Below are 19,601 nucleotides of genomic sequence, written 5' to 3'. Positions count from 1 at the left end.
TTTTGTACCAGGAGTGGCATAATGTCACCCAAAAGCAGTGTGAAAGACTGGTGGAAAGCATGCCAAGACACATGAAAGCTGTGATTAAAAATCATGGTTATTCCACAAAATATTGATTTCTGAACTCTTCCTGAGATAAAACATTAGTATTGTTGTTTCTAAATAATTATGAACTTGTTTTCGTAGCATTATTTGAGGTCTGCAAGCACTGCATTTTTTTTGCTATTTTGACCATTTTTCATTTTCTGAAAATAAGTACAAAATTTAGTGCTTGGAAATTCGAAGACATGTTGTCAGTAGTTTATAGAATATAAGAGCAATTTACATTTTACTCAAAAATATACCTATAAAGAGAAAATTAAGACAAACTGAAGATTTTGCAGTGGTCTCTTAATTTTTGCCAGAGCTGTAGTTAGCAAGGCCGAAAAAAGACATTTGTCCGTCCAGTTCAGCCTATATTCCGTCAGAAGAAATCCCCAGATCTACGTCCTTCTAAAGAACCTAATAACTGCAAGATACAATATTGTTACGCTCCAGGAAGACATCCGGGCCTCTCTTGAACCCCTTGACTGAGTTCGCCATCCCCACCTCCTCAGACAAGGAATTCCAGATTCTCCCTGCCCTACCAGTAAAGAATCCTTTTCTATGTTGGTGGAAAAACCTTCTCTCCTCCAGATGCAGAGAATCTAAATAATAATAATAGACTAAATAATACTTTTTTGCTAATCTCTCTGGGAATTGTAGTTGTTCTTTGTACTCGCTCTAGTTCCACACAGATCATAATTTCTTTAGACCTTTTATCAGCATACAAGTTACACCCACATTGCACCCCCATGATGACCTCACCTATTTTACATAACATTACCATTTATTAAAAGCTTACGCCCGAACAGGGACTTGAACCCTGGACCCTCAGATTAAAAGTCTGATGCTCTACCGACTGAGCTATCCTACATTGATAATCTCGCTGGGTACCGTAATTCTTCCATCCCGTTACTAAATTTTGTTGCCCCTTTTTGGACTTGCTCTAGTTCCACAAAAATCATAATTTCCAGGCTTGAATTGGGCAGGTTAATCTTTGCGAAGGACATGTGAATCAAGCCACATACAAGGTTATCCTGGAAAAATAGTTGATTCCTTCTGCTCAGGAAACGTTCCCCAACTCTGAGGACTGGCTTTTCCAGCAGAACAATGCACCATGCCACACGGCTAGGTAAACCAACGTGTGGATGAAGGAACACTAGCTCAAATCGCTGTCATGGCCAGCCCAATCTCCAAACCTGAACCCCATTGAAAACCTCTTGAATGTGAGGAAGATGGATAGTCACAAGCCATCAAACAAAGAAGAACTGCTTAAATTTTTGTACCAGGAGTGGCATAATGTCACCCAAAAGCAGTGTGAAAGACTGGTGGAAAGCATGCCAAGACACATGAAAGCTGTGATTAAAAATCATGGTTATTCCACAAAATATTGATTTCTGAACTCTTCCTGAGATAAAACATTAGTATTGTTGTTTCTAAATAATTATGAACTTGTTTTCGTAGCATTATTTGAGGTCTGCAAGCACTGCATTTTTTTTGCTATTTTGACCATTTTTCATTTTCTGAAAATAAGTACAAAATTTAGTGCTTGGAAATTCGAAGACATGTTGTCAGTAGTTTATAGAATATAAGAGCAATTTACATTTTACTCAAAAATATACCTATAAAGAGAAAATTAAGACAAACTGAAGATTTTGCAGTGGTCTCTTAATTTTTGCCAGAGCTGTAGTTAGCAAGGCCGAAAAAAGACATTTGTCCGTCCAGTTCAGCCTATATTCCGTCAGAAGAAATCCCCAGATCTACGTCCTTCTAAAGAACCTAATAACTGCAAGATACAATATTGTTACGCTCCAGGAAGACATCCGGGCCTCTCTTGAACCCCTTGACTGAGTTCGCCATCCCCACCTCCTCAGACAAGGAATTCCAGATTCTCCCTGCCCTACCAGTAAAGAATCCTTTTCTATGTTGGTGGAAAAACCTTCTCTCCTCCAGATGCAGAGAATCTAAATAATAATAATAGACTAAATAATACTTTTTTGCTAATCTCTCTGGGAATTGTAGTTGTTCTTTGTACTCGCTCTAGTTCCACACAGATCATAATTTCTTTAGACCTTTTATCAGCATACAAGTTACACCCACATTGCACCCCCATGATGACCTCACCTATTTTACATAACATTACCATTTATTAAAAGCTTATTAAAGCATCAGATTAAAAGTCTGATGCTCTACCGACTGAGCTATCCGGGCTCTCTACATTGATAATCTCGCTGGGTACCGTAATTCTTCCATCCCGTTACTAAATTTTGTTGCCCCTTTTTGGACTTGCTCTAGTTCCACAAAAATCATAATTTCCAGGCTTGAATTGGGCAGGTTAATCTTTGCGAAGGACATGTGAATCAAGCCACATACAAGGTTATCCTGGAAAAATAGTTGATTCCTTCTGCTCAGGAAACGTTCCCCAACTCTGAGGACTGGCTTTTCCAGCAGAACAATGCACCATGCCACACGGCTAGGTAAACCAACGTGTGGATGAAGGAACACTAGCTCAAATCGCTGTCATGGCCAGCCCAATCTCCAAACCTGAACCCCATTGAAAACCTCTTGAATGTGAGGAAGATGGATAGTCACAAGCCATCAAACAAAGAAGAACTGCTTAAATTTTTGTACCAGGAGTGGCATAATGTCACCCAAAAGCAGTGTGAAAGACTGGTGGAAAGCATGCCAAGACACATGAAAGCTGTGATTAAAAATCATGGTTATTCCACAAAATATTGATTTCTGAACTCTTCCTGAGATAAAACATTAGTATTGTTGTTTCTAAATAATTATGAACTTGTTTTCGTAGCATTATTTGAGGTCTGCAAGCACTGCATTTTTTTTGCTATTTTGACCATTTTTCATTTTCTGAAAATAAGTACAAAATTTAGTGCTTGGAAATTCGAAGACATGTTGTCAGTAGTTTATAGAATATAAGAGCAATTTACATTTTACTCAAAAATATACCTATAAAGAGAAAATTAAGACAAACTGAAGATTTTGCAGTGGTCTCTTAATTTTTGCCAGAGCTGTAGTTAGCAAGGCCGAAAAAAGACATTTGTCCGTCCAGTTCAGCCTATATTCCGTCAGAAGAAATCCCCAGATCTACGTCCTTCTAAAGAACCTAATAACTGCAAGATACAATATTGTTACGCTCCAGGAAGACATCCGGGCCTCTCTTGAACCCCTTGACTGAGTTCGCCATCCCCACCTCCTCAGACAAGGAATTCCAGATTCTCCCTGCCCTACCAGTAAAGAATCCTTTTCTATGTTGGTGGAAAAACCTTCTCTCCTCCAGATGCAGAGAATCTAAATAATAATAATAGACTAAATAATACTTTTTTGCTAATCTCTCTGGGAATTGTAGTTGTTCTTTGTACTCGCTCTAGTTCCACACAGATCATAATTTCTTTAGACCTTTTATCAGCATACAAGTTACACCCACATTGCACCCCCATGATGACCTCACCTATTTTACATAACATTACCATTTATTAAATGCTTACGCCCGAACAGGGACTTGAACCCTGGACCCTCAGATTAAAAGTCTGATGCTCTACCGACTGAGCTATCCGGGCTCTCTACATTGATAATCTCGCTGGGTACCGTAATTCTTCCATCCCGTTACTAAATTTTGTTGCCCCTTTTTGGACTTGCTCTAGTTCCACAAAAATCATAATTTCCAGGCTTGAATTGGGCAGGTTAATCTTTGCGAAGGACATGTGAATCAAGCCACATACAAGGTTATCCTGGAAAAATAGTTGATTCCTTCTGCTCAGGAAACGTTCCCCAACTCTGAGGACTGGCTTTTCCAGCAGAACAATGCACCATGCCACACGGCTAGGTAAACCAACGTGTGGATGAAGGAACACTAGCTCAAATCGCTGTCATGGCCAGCCCAATCTCCAAACCTGAACCCCATTGAAAACCTCTTGAATGTGAGGAAGATGGATAGTCACAAGCCATCAAACAAAGAAGAACTGCTTAAATTTTTGTACCAGGAGTGGCATAATGTCACCCAAAAGCAGTGTGAAAGACTGGTGGAAAGCATGCCAAGACACATGAAAGCTGTGATTAAAAATCATGGTTATTCCACAAAATATTGATTTCTGAACTCTTCCTGAGATAAAACATTAGTATTGTTGTTTCTAAATAATTATGAACTTGTTTTCGTAGCATTATTTGAGGTCTGCAAGCACTGCATTTTTTTTGCTATTTTGACCATTTTTCATTTTCTGAAAATAAGTACAAAATTTAGTGCTTGGAAATTCGAAGACATGTTGTCAGTAGTTTATAGAATATAAGAGCAATTTACATTTTACTCAAAAATATACCTATAAAGAGAAAATTAAGACAAACTGAAGATTTTGCAGTGGTCTCTTAATTTTTGCCAGAGCTGTAGTTAGCAAGGCCGAAAAAAGACATTTGTCCGTCCAGTTCAGCCTATATTCCGTCAGAAGAAATCCCCAGATCTACGTCCTTCTAAAGAACCTAATAACTGCAAGATACAATATTGTTACGCTCCAGGAAGACATCCGGGCCTCTCTTGAACCCCTTGACTGAGTTCGCCATCCCCACCTCCTCAGACAAGGAATTCCAGATTCTCCCTGCCCTACCAGTAAAGAATCCTTTTCTATGTTGGTGGAAAAACCTTCTCTCCTCCAGATGCAGAGAATCTAAATAATAATAATAGACTAAATAATACTTTTTTGCTAATCTCTCTGGGAATTGTAGTTGTTCTTTGTACTCGCTCTAGTTCCACACAGATCATAATTTCTTTAGACCTTTTATCAGCATGATGACCTCACCTATTTTACATAACATTACCATTTATTAAAAGCTTACGCCCGAACAGGGACTTGAACCCTGGACCCTCAGATTAAAAGTCTGATGCTCTACCGACTGAGCTATCCGGGCTCTCTACATTGATAATCTCGCTGGGTACCGTAATTCTTCCATCCCGTTACTAAATTTTGTTGCCCCTTTTTGGACTTGCTCTAGTTCCACAAAAATCATAATTTCCAGGCTTGAATTGGGCAGGTTAATCTTTGCGAAGGACATGTGAATCAAGCCACATACAAGGTTATCCTGGAAAAATAGTTGATTCCTTCTGCTCAGGAAACGTTCCCCAACTCTGAGGACTGGCTTTTCCAGCAGAACAATGCACCATGCCACACGGCTAGGTAAACCAACGTGTGGATGAAGGAACACTAGCTCAAATCGCTGTCATGGCCAGCCCAATCTCCAAACCTGAACCCCATTGAAAACCTCTTGAATGTGAGGAAGATGGATAGTCACAAGCCATCAAACAAAGAAGAACTGCTTAAATTTTTGTACCAGGAGTGGCATAATGTCACCCAAAAGCAGTGTGAAAGACTGGTGGAAAGCATGCCAAGACACATGAAAGCTGTGATTAAAAATCATGGTTATTCCACAAAATATTGATTTCTGAACTCTTCCTGAGATAAAACATTAGTATTGTTGTTTCTAAATAATTATGAACTTGTTTTCGTAGCATTATTTGAGGTCTGCAAGCACTGCATTTTTTTTGCTATTTTGACCATTTTTCATTTTCTGAAAATAAGTACAAAATTTAGTGCTTGGAAATTCGAAGACATGTTGTCAGTAGTTTATAGAATATAAGAGCAATTTACATTTTACTCAAAAATATACCTATAAAGAGAAAATTAAGACAAACTGAAGATTTTGCAGTGGTCTCTTAATTTTTGCCAGAGCTGTAGTTAGCAAGGCCGAAAAAAGACATTTGTCCGTCCAGTTCAGCCTATATTCCGTCAGAAGAAATCCCCAGATCTACGTCCTTCTAAAGAACCTAATAACTGCAAGATACAATATTGTTACGCTCCAGGAAGACATCCGGGCCTCTCTTGAACCCCTTGACTGAGTTCGCCATCCCCACCTCCTCAGACAAGGAATTCCAGATTCTCCCTGCCCTACCAGTAAAGAATCCTTTTCTATGTTGGTGGAAAAACCTTCTCTCCTCCAGATGCAGAGAATCTAAATAATAATAATAGACTAAATAATACTTTTTTGCTAATCTCTCTGGGAATTGTAGTTGTTCTTTGTACTCGCTCTAGTTCCACACAGATCATAATTTCTTTAGACCTTTTATCAGCATACAAGTTACACCCACATTGCACCCCCATGAAGTTACACCTCACCTATTTTACATAACATTACCATTTATTAAAAGCTTACGCCCGAACAGGGACTTGAACCCTGGACCCTCAGATTAAAAGTCTGATGCTCTACCGACTGAGCTATCCGGGCTCTCTACATTGATAAACTCGCTGGGTACCGTAATTCTTCCATCCCGTTACTAAATTTTGTTGCCCCTTTTTGGACTTGCTCTAGTTCCACAAAAATCATAATTTCCAGGCTTGAATTGGGCAGGTTAATCTTTGCGAAGGACATGTGAATCAAGCCACATACAAGGTTATCCTGGAAAAATAGTTGATTCCTTCTGCTCAGGAAACGTTCCCCAACTCTGAGGACTGGCTTTTCCAGCAGAACAATGCACCATGCCACACGGCTAGGTAAACCAACGTGTGGATGAAGGAACACTAGCTCAAATCGCTGTCATGGCCAGCCCAATCTCCAAACCTGAACCCCATTGAAAACCTCTTGAATGTGAGGAAGATGGATAGTCACAAGCCATCAAACAAAGAAGAACTGCTTAAATTTTTGTACCAGGAGTGGCATAATGTCACCCAAAAGCAGTGTGAAAGACTGGTGGAAAGCATGCCAAGACACATGAAAGCTGTGATTAAAAATCATGGTTATTCCACAAAATATTGATTTCTGAACTCTTCCTGAGATAAAACATTAGTATTGTTGTTTCTAAATAATTATGAACTTGTTTTCGTAGCATTATTTGAGGTCTGCAAGCACTGCATTTTTTTTGCTATTTTGACCATTTTTCATTTTCTGAAAATAAGTACAAAATTTAGTGCTTGGAAATTCGAAGACATGTTGTCAGTAGTTTATAGAATATAAGAGCAATTTACATTTTACTCAAAAATATACCTATAAAGAGAAAATTAAGACAAACTGAAGATTTTGCAGTGGTCTCTTAATTTTTGCCAGAGCTGTAGTTAGCAAGGCCGAAAAAAGACATTTGTCCGTCCAGTTCAGCCTATATTCCGTCAGAAGAAATCCCCAGATCTACGTCCTTCTAAAGAACCTAATAACTGCAAGATACAATATTGTTACGCTCCAGGAAGACATCCGGGCCTCTCTTGAACCCCTTGACTGAGTTCGCCATCCCCACCTCCTCAGACAAGGAATTCCAGATTCTCCCTGCCCTACCAGTAAAGAATCCTTTTCTATGTTGGTGGAAAAACCTTCTCTCCTCCAGATGCAGAGAATCTAAATAATAATAATAGACTAAATAATACTTTTTTGCTAATCTCTCTGGGAATTGTAGTTGTTCTTTGTACTCGCTCTAGTTCCACACAGATCATAATTTCTTTAGACCTTTTATCAGCATACAAGTTACACCCACATTGCACCCCCATGATGACCTCACCTATTTTACATAATATTACCATTTATTAAAAGCTTACGCCCGAACAGGGACTTGAACCCTGGACCCTCAGATTAAAAGTCTGATGCTCTACCGACTGAGCTATCCGGGCTCTCTACATTGATAATCTCGCTGGGTACCGTAATTCTTCCATCCCGTTACTAAATTTTGTTGCCCCTTTTTGGACTTGCTCTAGTTCCACAAAAATCATAATTTCCAGGCTTGAATTGGGCAGGTTAATCTTTGCGAAGGACATGTGAATCAAGCCACATACAAGGTTATCCTGGAAAAATAGTTGATTCCTTCTGCTCAGGAAACGTTCCCCAACTCTGAGGACTGGCTTTTCCAGCAGAACAATGCACCATGCCACACGGCTAGGTAAACCAATGTGTGGATGAAGGAACACTAGCTCAAATCGCTGTCATGGCCAGCCCAATCTCCAAACCTGAACCCCATTGAAAACCTCTTGAATGTGAGGAAGATGGATAGTCACAAGCCATCAAACAAGAACTGCTTAAATTTTTGTACCAGGAGTGGCATAATGTCACCCAAAAGCAGTGTGAAAGACTGGTGGAAAGCATGCCAAGACACATGAAAGCTGTGATTAAAAATCATGGTTATTCCACAAAATATTGATTTCTGAACTCTTCCTGAGATAAAACATTAGTATTGTTGTTTCTAAATAATTATGAACTTGTTTTCGTAGCATTATTTGAGGTCTGCAAGCACTGCATTTTTTTTGCTATTTTGACCATTTTTCATTTTCTGAAAATAAGTACAAAATTTAGTGCTTGGAAATTCGAAGACATGTTGTCAGTAGTTTATAGAATATAAGAGCAATTTACATTTTACTCAAAAATATACCTATAAAGAGAAAATTAAGACAAACTGAAGATTTTGCAGTGGTCTCTTAATTTTTGCCAGAGCTGTAGTTAGCAAGGCCGAAAAAAGACATTTGTCCGTCCAGTTCAGCCTATATTCCGTCAGAAGAAATCCCCAGATCTACGTCCTTCTAAAGAACCTAATAACTGCAAGATACAATATTGTTACGCTCCAGGAAGACATCCGGGCCTCTCTTGAACCCCTTGACTGAGTTCGCCATCCCCACCTCCTCAGACAAGGAATTCCAGATTCTCCCTGCCCTACCAGTAAAGAATCCTTTTCTATGTTGGTGGAAAAACCTTCTCTCCTCCAGATGCAGAGAATGCCCCCTTGTGACCGTCACCTTCCTTGGTATAAACAGATCCTCGGAGAGATATTTGTATTGTCCCCTTATATACTTATACATGGTTATGAGATCACCCCTCAGTTTCTAGACAAAATAATACTTTTTTGCTAATCTCTCTGGGTATTGTAGTTGTTGCACCCACATTGCACCCACATGATGACCTCACCTATTACCTATAACATTACCATTTATTAAAACCATACGCCCGAACAGGGACTTGAACCCTGGACCCTCAGATTAAAAGTCTGATGCTCTACCGACTGAGCTATCCGGGCTCTCTACATTGATAATCTCGCTGGGTACCGTAATTCTTCCATCCCGTTACTAAATTTTGTTGCCCCTTTTTGGACTTGCTCTAGTTCCACAAAAATCATAATTTCCAGGCTTGAATTGGGCAGGTTAATCTTTGCGAAGGACATGTGAATCAAGCCACATACAAGGTTATCCTGGAAAAATAGTTGATTCCTTCTGCTCAGGAAACGTTCCCCAACTCTGAGGACTGGCTTTTCCAGCAGAACAATGCACCATGCCACACGGCTAGGTAAACCAACGTGTGGATGAAGGAACACTAGCTCAAATCGCTGTCATGGCCAGCCCAATCTCCAAACCTGAACCCCATTGAAAACCTCTTGAATGTGAGGAAGATGGATAGTCACAAGCCATCAAACAAAGAAGAACTGCTTACATTTTTGTACCAGGAGTGGCATAATGTCACCCAAAAGCAGTGTGAAAGACTGGTGGAAAGCATGCCAAGACACATGAAAGCTGTGATTAAAAATCATGGTTATTCCACAAAATATTGATTTCTGAACTCTTCCTGAGATAAAACATTAGTATTGTTGTTTCTAAATAATTATGAACTTGTTTTCGTAGCATTATTTGAGGTCTGCAAGCACTGCATTTTTTTTGCTATTTTGACCATTTTTCATTTTCTGAAAATAAGTACAAAATTTAGTGCTTGGAAATTCGAAGACATGTTGTCAGTAGTTTATAGAATATAAGAGCAATTTACATTTTACTCAAAAATATACCTATAAAGAGAAAATTAAGACAAACTGAAGATTTTGCAGTGGTCTCTTAATTTTTGCCAGAGCTGTAGTTAGCAAGGCCGAAAAAAGACATTTGTCCGTCCAGTTCAGCCTATATTCCGTCAGAAGAAATCCCCAGATCTACGTCCTTCTAAAGAACCTAATAACTGCAAGATACAATATTGTTACGCTCCAGGAAGACATCCGGGCCTCTCTTGAACCCCTTGACTGAGTTCGCCATCCCCACCTCCTCAGACAAGGAATTCCAGATTCTCCCTGCCCTACCAGTAAAGAATCCTTTTCTATGTTGGTGGAAAAACCTTCTCTCCTCCAGATGCAGAGAATGCCCCCTTGTGACCGTCACCTTCCTTGGTATAAACAGATCCTCGGAGAGATATTTGTATTGTCCCCTTATATACTTATACATGGTTATGAGATCACCCCTCAGTTTCTAGACAAAATAATACTTTTTTGCTAATCTCTCTGGGTATTGTAGTTGTTGCACCCACATGATGACCTCACCTATTACCTATAACATTACCATTTATTAAAACCTTACGCCCGAACAGGGACTTGAACCCTGGACCCTCAGATTAAAAGTCTGATGCTCTACCGACTGAGCTATCCGGGCTCTCTACATTGATAATCTCGCTGGGTACCGTAATTCTTCCATCCCGTTACTAAATTTTGTTGCCCCTTTTTGGACTTGCTCTAGTTCCACAAAAATCATAATTTCCAGGCTTGAATTGGGCAGGTTAATCTTTGCGAAGGACATGTGAATCAAGCCACATACAAGGTTATCCTGGAAAAACAGTTGATTCCTTCTGCTCAGGAAACGTTCCCCAACTCTGAGGACTGGCTTTTCCAGCAGAACAATGCACCATGCCACACGGCTAGGTAAACCAACGTGTGGATGAAGGAACACTAGCTCAAATCGCTGTCATGGCCAGCCCAATCTCCAAACCTGAACCCCATTGAAAACCTCTTGAATGTGAGGAAGATGGATAGTCACAAGCCATCAAACAAAGAAGAACTGCTTAAATTTTTGTACCAGGAGTGGCATAATGTCACCCAAAAGCAGTGTGAAAGACTGGTGGAAAGCATGCCAAGACACATGAAAGCTGTGATTAAAAATCATGGTTATTCCACAAAATATTGATTTCTGAACTCTTCCTGAGATAAAACATTAGTATTGTTGTTTCTAAATAATTATGAACTTGTTTTCGTAGCATTATTTGAGGTCTGCAAGCACTGCATTTTTTTTGCTATTTTGACCATTTTTCATTTTCTGAAAATAAGTACAAAATTTAGTGCTTGGAAATTCGAAGACATGTTGTCAGTAGTTTATAGAATATAAGAGCAATTTACATTTTACTCAAAAATATACCTATAAAGAGAAAATTAAGACAAACTGAAGATTTTGCAGTGGTCTCTTAATTTTTGCCAGAGCTGTAGTTAGCAAGGCCGAAAAAAGACATTTGTCCGTCCAGTTCAGCCTATATTCCGTCAGAAGAAATCCCCAGATCTACGTCCTTCTAAAGAACCTAATAACTGCAAGATACAATATTGTTACGCTCCAGGAAGACATCCGGGCCTCTCTTGAACCCCTTGACTGAGTTCGCCATCCCCACCTCCTCAGACAAGGAATTCCAGATTCTCCCTGCCCTACCAGTAAAGAATCCTTTTCTATGTTGGTGGAAAAACCTTCTCTCCTCCAGATGCAGAGAATGCCCCCTTGTGACCGTCACCTTCCTTGGTATAAACAGATCCTCGGAGAGATATTTGTATTGTCCCCTTATATACTTATACATGGTTATGAGATCACCCCTCAGTTTCTAGACAAAATAATACTTTTTTGCTAATCTCTCTGGGTATTGTAGTTGTTGCACCCACATGATGACCTCACCTATTACCTATAACATTACCATTTATTAAAACCTTACGCCCGAACAGGGACTTGAACCCTGGACCCTCAGATTAAAAGTCTGATGCTCTACCGACTGAGCTATCCGGGCTCTCTACATTGATAATCTCGCTGGGTACCGTAATTCTTCCATCCCGTTACTAAATTTTGTTGCCCCTTTTTGGACTTGCTCTAGTTCCACAAAAATCATAATTTCCAGGCTTGAATTGGGCAGGTTAATCTTTGCGAAGGACATGTGAATCAAGCCACATACAAGGTTATCCTGGAAAAACAGTTGATTCCTTCTGCTCAGGAAACGTTCCCCAACTCTGAGGACTGGCTTTTCCAGCAGAACAATGCACCATGCCACACGGCTAGGTAAACCAACGTGTGGATGAAGGAACACTAGCTCAAATCGCTGTCATGGCCAGCCCAATCTCCAAACCTGAACCCCATTGAAAACCTCTTGAATGTGAGGAAGATGGATAGTCACAAGCCATCAAACAAAGAAGAACTGCTTAAATTTTTGTACCAGGAGTGGCATAATGTCACCCAAAAGCAGTGTGAAAGACTGGTGGAAAGCATGCCAAGACACATGAAAGCTGTGATTAAAAATCATGGTTATTCCACAAAATATTGATTTCTGAACTCTTCCTGAGATAAAACATTAGTATTGTTGTTTCTAAATAATTATGAACTTGTTTTCGTAGCATTATTTGAGGTCTGCAAGCACTGCATTTTTTTTGCTATTTTGACCATTTTTCATTTTCTGAAAATAAGTACAAAATTTAGTGCTTGGAAATTCGAAGACATGTTGTCAGTAGTTTATAGAATATAAGAGCAATTTACATTTTACTCAAAAATATACCTATAAAGAGAAAATTAAGACAAACTGAAGATTTTGCAGTGGTCTCTTAATTTTTGCCAGAGCTGTAGTTAGCAAGGCCGAAAAAAGACATTTGTCCGTCCAGTTCAGCCTATATTCCGTCAGAAGAAATCCCCAGATCTACGTCCTTCTAAAGAACCTAATAACTGCAAGATACAATATTGTTACGCTCCAGGAAGACATCCGGGCCTCTCTTGAACCCCTTGACTGAGTTCGCCATCCCCACCTCCTCAGACAAGGAATTCCAGATTCTCCCTGCCCTACCAGTAAAGAATCCTTTTCTATGTTGGTGGAAAAACCTTCTCTCCTCCAGATGCAGAGAATGCCCCCTTGTGACCGTCACCTTCCTTGGTATAAACAGATCCTCGGAGAGATATTTGTATTGTCCCCTTATATACTTATACATGGTTATGAGATCACCCCTCAGTTTCTAGACAAAATAATACTTTTTTGCTAATCTCTCTGGGTATTGTAGTTGTTGCACCCACATGATGACCTCACCTATTACCTATAACATTACCATTTATTAAAACCTTACGCCCGAACAGGGACTTGAACCCTGGACCCTCAGATTAAAAGTCTGATGCTCTACCGACTGAGCTATCCGGGATCTCTACATTGATAATCTCGCTGGGTACCGTAATTCTTCCATCCCGTTACTAAATTTTGTTGCCCCTTTTTGGACTTGCTCTAGTTCCACAAAAATCATAATTTCCAGGCTTGAATTGGGCAGGTTAATCTTTGCGAAGGACATGTGAATCAAGCCACATACAAGGTTATCCTGGAAAAATAGTTGATTCCTTCTGCTCAGGAAACGTTCCCCAACTCTGAGGACTGGCTTTTCCAGCAGAACAATGCACCATGCCACACGGCTAGGTAAACCAACGTGTGGATGAAGGAACACTAGCTCAAATCGCTGTCATGGCCAGCCCAATCTCCAAACCTGAACCCCATTGAAAACCTCTTGAATGTGAGGAAGATGGATAGTCACAAGCCATCAAACAAAGAAGAACTGCTTACATTTTTGTACCAGGAGTGGCATAATGTCACCCAAAAGCAGTGTGAAAGACTGGTGGAAAGCATGCCAAGACACATGAAAGCTGTGATTAAAAATCATGGTTATTCCACAAAATATTGATTTCTGAACTCTTCCTGAGATAAAACATTAGTATTGTTGTTTCTAAATAATTATGAACTTGTTTTCGTAGCATTATTTGAGGTCTGCAAGCACTGCATTTTTTTTGCTATTTTGACCATTTTTCATTTTCTGAAAATAAGTACAAAATTTAGTGCTTGGAAATTCGAAGACATGTTGTCAGTAGTTTATAGAATATAAGAGCAATTTACATTTTACTCAAAAATATACCTATAAAGAGAAAATTAAGACAAACTGAAGATTTTGCAGTGGTCTCTTAATTTTTGCCAGAGCTGTAGTTAGCAAGGCCGAAAAAAGACATTTGTCCGTCCAGTTCAGCCTATATTCCGTCAGAAGAAATCCCCAGATCTACGTCCTTCTAAAGAACCTAATAACTGCAAGATACAATATTGTTACGCTCCAGGAAGACATCCGGGCCTCTCTTGAACCCCTTGACTGAGTTCGCCATCCCCACCTCCTCAGACAAGGAATTCCAGATTCTCCCTGCCCTACCAGTAAAGAATCCTTTTCTATGTTGGTGGAAAAACCTTCTCTCCTCCAGATGCAGAGAATGCCCCCTTGTGACCGTCACCTTCCTTGGTATAAACAGATCCTCGGAGAGATATTTGTATTGTCCCCTTATATACTTATACATGGTTATGAGATCACCCCTCAGTTTCTAGACAAAATAATACTTTTTTGCTAATCTCTCTGGGTATTGTAGTTGTTGCACCCACATGATGACCTCACCTATTACCTATAACATTACCATTTATTAAAACCTTACGCCCGAACAGGGACTTGAACCCTGGACCCTCAGATTAAAAGTCTGATGCTCTACCGACTGAGCTATCCGGGCTCTCTACATTGATAATCTCGCTGGGTACCGTAATTCTTCCATCCCGTTACTAAATTTTGTTGCCCCTTTTTGGACTTGCTCTAGTTCCACAAAAATCATAATTTCCAGGCTTGAATTGGGCAGGTTAATCTTTGCGAAGGACATGTGAATCAAGCCACATACAAGGTTATCCTGGAAAAACAGTTGATTCCTTCTGCTCAGGAAACGTTCCCCAACTCTGAGGACTGGCTTTTCCAGCAGAACAATGCACCATGCCACACGGCTAGGTAAACCAACGTGTGGATGAAGGAACACTAGCTCAAATCGCTGTCATGGCCAGCCCAATCTCCAAACCTGAACCCCATTGAAAACCTCTTGAATGTGAGGAAGATGGATAGTCACAAGCCATCAAACAAAGAAGAACTGCTTAAATTTTTGTACCAGGAGTGGCATAATGTCACCCAAAAGCAGTGTGAAAGACTGGTGGAAAGCATGCCAAGACACATGAAAGCTGTGATTAAAAATCATGGTTATTCCACAAAATATTGATTTCTGAACTCTTCCTGAGATAAAACATTAGTATTGTTGTTTCTAAATAATTATGAACTTGTTTTCGTAGCATTATTTGAGGTCTGCAAGCACTGCATTTTTTTTGCTATTTTGACCATTTTTCATTTTCTGAAAATAAGTACAAAATTTAGTGCTTGGAAATTCGAAGACATGTTGTCAGTAGTTTATAGAATATAAGAGCAATTTACATTTTACTCAAAAATATACCTATAAAGAGAAAATTAAGACAAACTGAAGATTTTGCAGTGGTCTCTTAATTTTTGCCAGAGCTGTAGTTAGCAAGGCCGAAAAAAGACATTTGTCCGTCCAGTTCAGCCTATATTCCGTCAGAAGAAATCCCCAGATCTACGTCCTTCTAAAGAACCTAATAACTGCAAGATACAATATTGTTACGCTCCAGGAAGACATCCGGGCCTCTCTTGAACCCCTTGACTGAGTTCGCCATCCCCACCTCCTCAGACAAGGAATTCCAGATTCTCCCTGCCCTACCAGTAAAGAATCCTTTTCTATGTTGGTGGAAAAACCTTCTCTCCTCCAGATGCAGAGAATGCCCCCTTGTGACCGTCACCTTCCTTGGTATAAACAGATCCTCGGAGAGATATTTGTATTGTCCCCTTATATACTTATACATGGTTATGAGATCACCCCTCAGTTTCTAGACAAAATAATACTTTTTTGCTAATCTCTCTGGGTATTGTAGTTGTTGCACCCACATGATGACCTCACCTATTACCTATAACATTACCATTTATTAAAACCTTACGCCCGAACAGGGACTTGAACCCTGGACCCTCAGATTAAAAGTCTGATGCTCTACCGACTGAGCTATCCGGGATCTCTACATTGATAATCTCGCTGGGTACCGTAATTCTTCCATCCCGTTACTAAATTTTGTTGCCCCTTTTTGGACTTGCTCTAGTTCCACAAAAATCATAATTTCCAGGCTTGAATTGGGCAGGTTAATCTTTGCGAAGGACATGTGAATCAAGCCACATACAAGGTTATCCTGGAAAAATAGTTGATTCCTTCTGCTCAGGAAACGTTCCCCAACTCTGAGGACTGGCTTTTCCAGCAGAACAATGCACCATGCCACACGGCTAGGTAAACCAACGTGTGGATGAAGGAACACTAGCTCAAATCGCTGTCATGGCCAGCCCAATCTCCAAACCTGAACCCCATTGAAAACCTCTTGAATGTGAGGAAGATGGATAGTCACAAGCCATCAAACAAAGAAGAACTGCTTAAATTTTTGTACCAGGAGTGGCATAATGTCACCCAAAAGCAGTGTGAAAGACTGGTGGAAAGCATGCCAAGACACATGAAAGCTGTGATTAAAAATCATGGTTATTCCACAAAATATTGATTTCTGAACTCTTCCTGAGATAAAACATTAGTATTGTTGTTTCTAAATAATTATGAACTTGTTTTCGTAGCATTATTTGAGGTCTGCAAGCACTGCATTTTTTTTGCTATTTTGACCATTTTTCATTTTCTGAAAATAAGTACAAAATTTAGTGCTTGGAAATTCGAAGACATGTTGTCAGTAGTTTATAGAATATAAGAGCAATTTACATTTTACTCAAAAATATACCTATAAAGAGAAAATTAAGACAAACTGAAGATTTTGCAGTGGTCTCTTAATTTTTGCCAGAGCTGTAGTTAGCAAGGCCGAAAAAAGACATTTGTCCGTCCAGTTCAGCCTATATTCCGTCAGAAGAAATCCCCAGATCTACGTCCTTCTAAAGAACCTAATAACTGCAAGATACAATATTGTTACGGTCCAGGAAGACATCCGGGCCTCTCTTGAACCCCTTGACTGAGTTCGCCATCCCCACCTCCTCAGACAAGGAATTCCAGATTCTCCCTGCCCTACCAGTAAAGAATCCTTTTCTATGTTGGTGGAAAAACCTTCTCTCCTCCAGATGCAGAGAATGCCCCCTTGTGACCGTCACCTTCCTTGGTATAAACAGATCCTCGGAGAGATATTTGTATTGTCCCCTTATATACTTATACATGGTTATGAGATCACCCCTCAGTTTCTAGACAAAATAATACTTTTTTGCTAATCTCTCTGGGTATTGTAGTTGTTGCACCCACATGATGACCTCACCTATTACCTATAACATTACCATTTATTAAAACCTTACGCCCGAACAGGGACTTGAACCCTGGACCCTCAGATTAAAAGTCTGATGCTCTACCGACTGAGCTATCCGGGATCTCTACATTGATAATCTCGCTGGGTACCGTAATTCTTCCATCCCGTTACTAAATTTTGTTGCCCCTTTTTGGACTTGCTCTAGTTCCACAAAAATCATAATTTCCAGGCTTGAATTGGGCAGGTTAATCTTTGCGAAGGACATGTGAATCAAGCCACATACAAGGTTATCCTGGAAAAATAGTTGATTCCTTCTGCTCAGGAAACGTTCCCCAACTCTGAGGACTGGCTTTTCCAGCAGAACAATGCACCATGCCACACGGCTAGGTAAACCAACGTGTGGATGAAGGAACACTAGCTCAAATCGCTGTCATGGCCAGCCCAATCTCCAAACCTGAACCCCATTGAAAACCTCTTGAATGTGAGGAAGATGGATAGTCACAAGCCATCAAACAAAGAAGAACTGCTTAAATTTTTGTACCAGGAGTGGCATAATGTCACCCAAAAGCAGTGTGAAAGACTGGTGGAAAGCATGCCAAGACACATGAAAGCTGTGATTAAAAATCATGGTTATTCCACAAAATATTGATTTCTGAACTCTTCCTGAGATAAAACATTAGTATTGTTGTTTCTAAATAATTATGAACTTGTTTTCGTAGCATTATTTGAGGTCTGCAAGCACTGCATTTTTTTTGCTATTTTGACCATTTTTCATTTTCTGAAAATAAGTACAAAATTTAGTGCTTGGAAATTCGAAGACATGTTGTCAGTAGTTTATAGAATATAAGAGCAATTTACATTTTACTCAAAAATATACCTATAAAGAGAAAATTAAGACAAACTGAAGATTTTGCAGTGGTCTCTTAATTTTTGCCAGAGCTGTAGTTAGCAAGGCCGAAAAAAGACATTTGTCCGTCCAGTTCAGCCTATATTCCGTCAGAAGAAATCCCCAGATCTACGTCCTTCTAAAGAACCTAATAACTGCAAGATACAATATTGTTACGCTCCAGGAAGACATCCGGGCCTCTCTTGAACCCCTTGACTGAGTTCGCCATCCCCACCTCCTCAGACAAGGAATTCCAGATTCTCCCTGCCCTACCAGTAAAGAATCCTTTTCTATGTTGGTGGAAAAACCTTCTCTCCTCCAGATGCAGAGAATGCCCCCTTGTGACCGTCACCTTCCTTGGTATAAACAGATCCTCGGAGAGATATTTGTATTGTCCCCTTATATACTTATACATGGTTATGAGATCACCCCTCAGTTTCTAGACAAAATAATACTTTTTTGCTAATCTCTCTGGGTATTGTAGTTGTTGCACCCACATGATGACCTCACCTATTACCTATAACATTACCATTTATTAAAAGCTTACGCCCGAACAGGGACTTGAACCCTGGACCCTCAGATTAAAAGTCTGATGCTCTACCGACTGAGCTATCCGGGCTCTCTACATTGATAATCTCGCTGGGTACCGTAATTCTTCCATCCCGTTACTAAATTTTGTTGCCCCTTTTTGGACTTGCTCTAGTTCCACAAAAATCATAATTTCCAGGCTTGAATTGGGCAGGTTAATCTTTGCGAAGGACATGTGAATCAAGCCACATACAAGGTTATCCTGGAAAAATAGTTGATTCCTTCTGCTCAGGAAACGTTCCCCAACTCTGAGGACTGGCTTTTCCAGCAGAACAATGCACCATGCCACACGGCTAGGTAAACCAACGTGTGGATGAAGGAACACTAGCTCAAATCGCTGTCATGGCCAGCCCAATCTCCAAACCTGAACCCCATTGAAAACCTCTTGAATGTGAGGAAGATGGATAGTCACAAGCCATCAAACAAAGAAGAACTGCTTAAATTTTTGTACCAGGAGTGGCATAATGTCACCCAAAAGCAGTGTGAAAGACTGGTGGAAAGCATGCCAAGACACATGAAAGCTGTGATTAAAAATCATGGTTATTCCACAAAATATTGATTTCTGAACTCTTCCTGAGATAAAACATTAGTATTGTTGTTTCTAAATAATTATGAACTTGTTTTCGTAGCATTATTTGAGGTCTGCAAGCACTGCATTTTTTTTGCTATTTTGACCATTTTTCATTTTCTGAAAATAAGTACAAAATTTAGTGCTTGGAAATTCGAAGACATGTTGTCAGTAGTTTATAGAATATAAGAGCAATTTACATTTTACTCAAAAATATACCTATAAAGAGAAAATTAAGACAAACTGAAG

General features: G+C 39.8%; 12 non-coding genes across 12 annotated transcripts; all 12 read right to left on the bottom strand.

Annotated features, from left to right (window-relative positions):
- Positions 1-3,586: 3,586 nt before the first annotated feature.
- On the bottom strand, positions 3,587-3,659 carry TRNAK-UUU (transfer RNA lysine (anticodon UUU)). Its single transcript has one exon. It is a non-coding gene; the product is annotated as a tRNA-Lys (tRNA).
- A 1,266-nt stretch (positions 3,660-4,925) lies between these two features.
- On the bottom strand, positions 4,926-4,998 carry TRNAK-UUU (transfer RNA lysine (anticodon UUU)). Its single transcript has one exon. It is a non-coding gene; the product is annotated as a tRNA-Lys (tRNA).
- Positions 4,999-6,296: 1,298 nt separating this feature from the next.
- Positions 6,297-6,369, bottom strand: TRNAK-UUU (transfer RNA lysine (anticodon UUU)). Its single transcript has one exon. It is a non-coding gene; the product is annotated as a tRNA-Lys (tRNA).
- Positions 6,370-7,663: 1,294 nt separating this feature from the next.
- TRNAK-UUU (transfer RNA lysine (anticodon UUU)) lies at positions 7,664-7,736 on the bottom strand. The gene has a single exon. It is a non-coding gene; the product is annotated as a tRNA-Lys (tRNA).
- Positions 7,737-9,054: 1,318 nt separating this feature from the next.
- Positions 9,055-9,127, bottom strand: TRNAK-UUU (transfer RNA lysine (anticodon UUU)). Its single transcript has one exon. It is a non-coding gene; the product is annotated as a tRNA-Lys (tRNA).
- A 1,311-nt stretch (positions 9,128-10,438) lies between these two features.
- On the bottom strand, positions 10,439-10,511 carry TRNAK-UUU (transfer RNA lysine (anticodon UUU)). Its single transcript has one exon. It is a non-coding gene; the product is annotated as a tRNA-Lys (tRNA).
- Positions 10,512-11,822: 1,311 nt separating this feature from the next.
- On the bottom strand, positions 11,823-11,895 carry TRNAK-UUU (transfer RNA lysine (anticodon UUU)). Its single transcript has one exon. It is a non-coding gene; the product is annotated as a tRNA-Lys (tRNA).
- A 1,311-nt stretch (positions 11,896-13,206) lies between these two features.
- TRNAK-UUU (transfer RNA lysine (anticodon UUU)) lies at positions 13,207-13,279 on the bottom strand. Its single transcript has one exon. It is a non-coding gene; the product is annotated as a tRNA-Lys (tRNA).
- A 1,311-nt stretch (positions 13,280-14,590) lies between these two features.
- TRNAK-UUU (transfer RNA lysine (anticodon UUU)) lies at positions 14,591-14,663 on the bottom strand. The gene has a single exon. It is a non-coding gene; the product is annotated as a tRNA-Lys (tRNA).
- A 1,311-nt stretch (positions 14,664-15,974) lies between these two features.
- Positions 15,975-16,047, bottom strand: TRNAK-UUU (transfer RNA lysine (anticodon UUU)). Its single transcript has one exon. It is a non-coding gene; the product is annotated as a tRNA-Lys (tRNA).
- A 1,311-nt stretch (positions 16,048-17,358) lies between these two features.
- Positions 17,359-17,431, bottom strand: TRNAK-UUU (transfer RNA lysine (anticodon UUU)). Its single transcript has one exon. It is a non-coding gene; the product is annotated as a tRNA-Lys (tRNA).
- A 1,311-nt stretch (positions 17,432-18,742) lies between these two features.
- On the bottom strand, positions 18,743-18,815 carry TRNAK-UUU (transfer RNA lysine (anticodon UUU)). The gene has a single exon. It is a non-coding gene; the product is annotated as a tRNA-Lys (tRNA).
- Between the last annotated feature and the right edge of the window lie 786 nt (positions 18,816-19,601).

This window comes from Dendrobates tinctorius, unplaced genomic scaffold (assembly GCF_039654945.1).
Source record: "Dendrobates tinctorius isolate UK_male_01 unplaced genomic scaffold, ASM3965494v1 ptg000099l, whole genome shotgun sequence".
In the NCBI taxonomy this organism is placed as follows: domain Eukaryota; kingdom Metazoa; phylum Chordata; class Amphibia; order Anura; family Dendrobatidae; genus Dendrobates; species Dendrobates tinctorius.
Note: the sequence above shows the minus strand (reverse complement) of the source record. Positions and strands in the feature narration are given on the sequence as shown.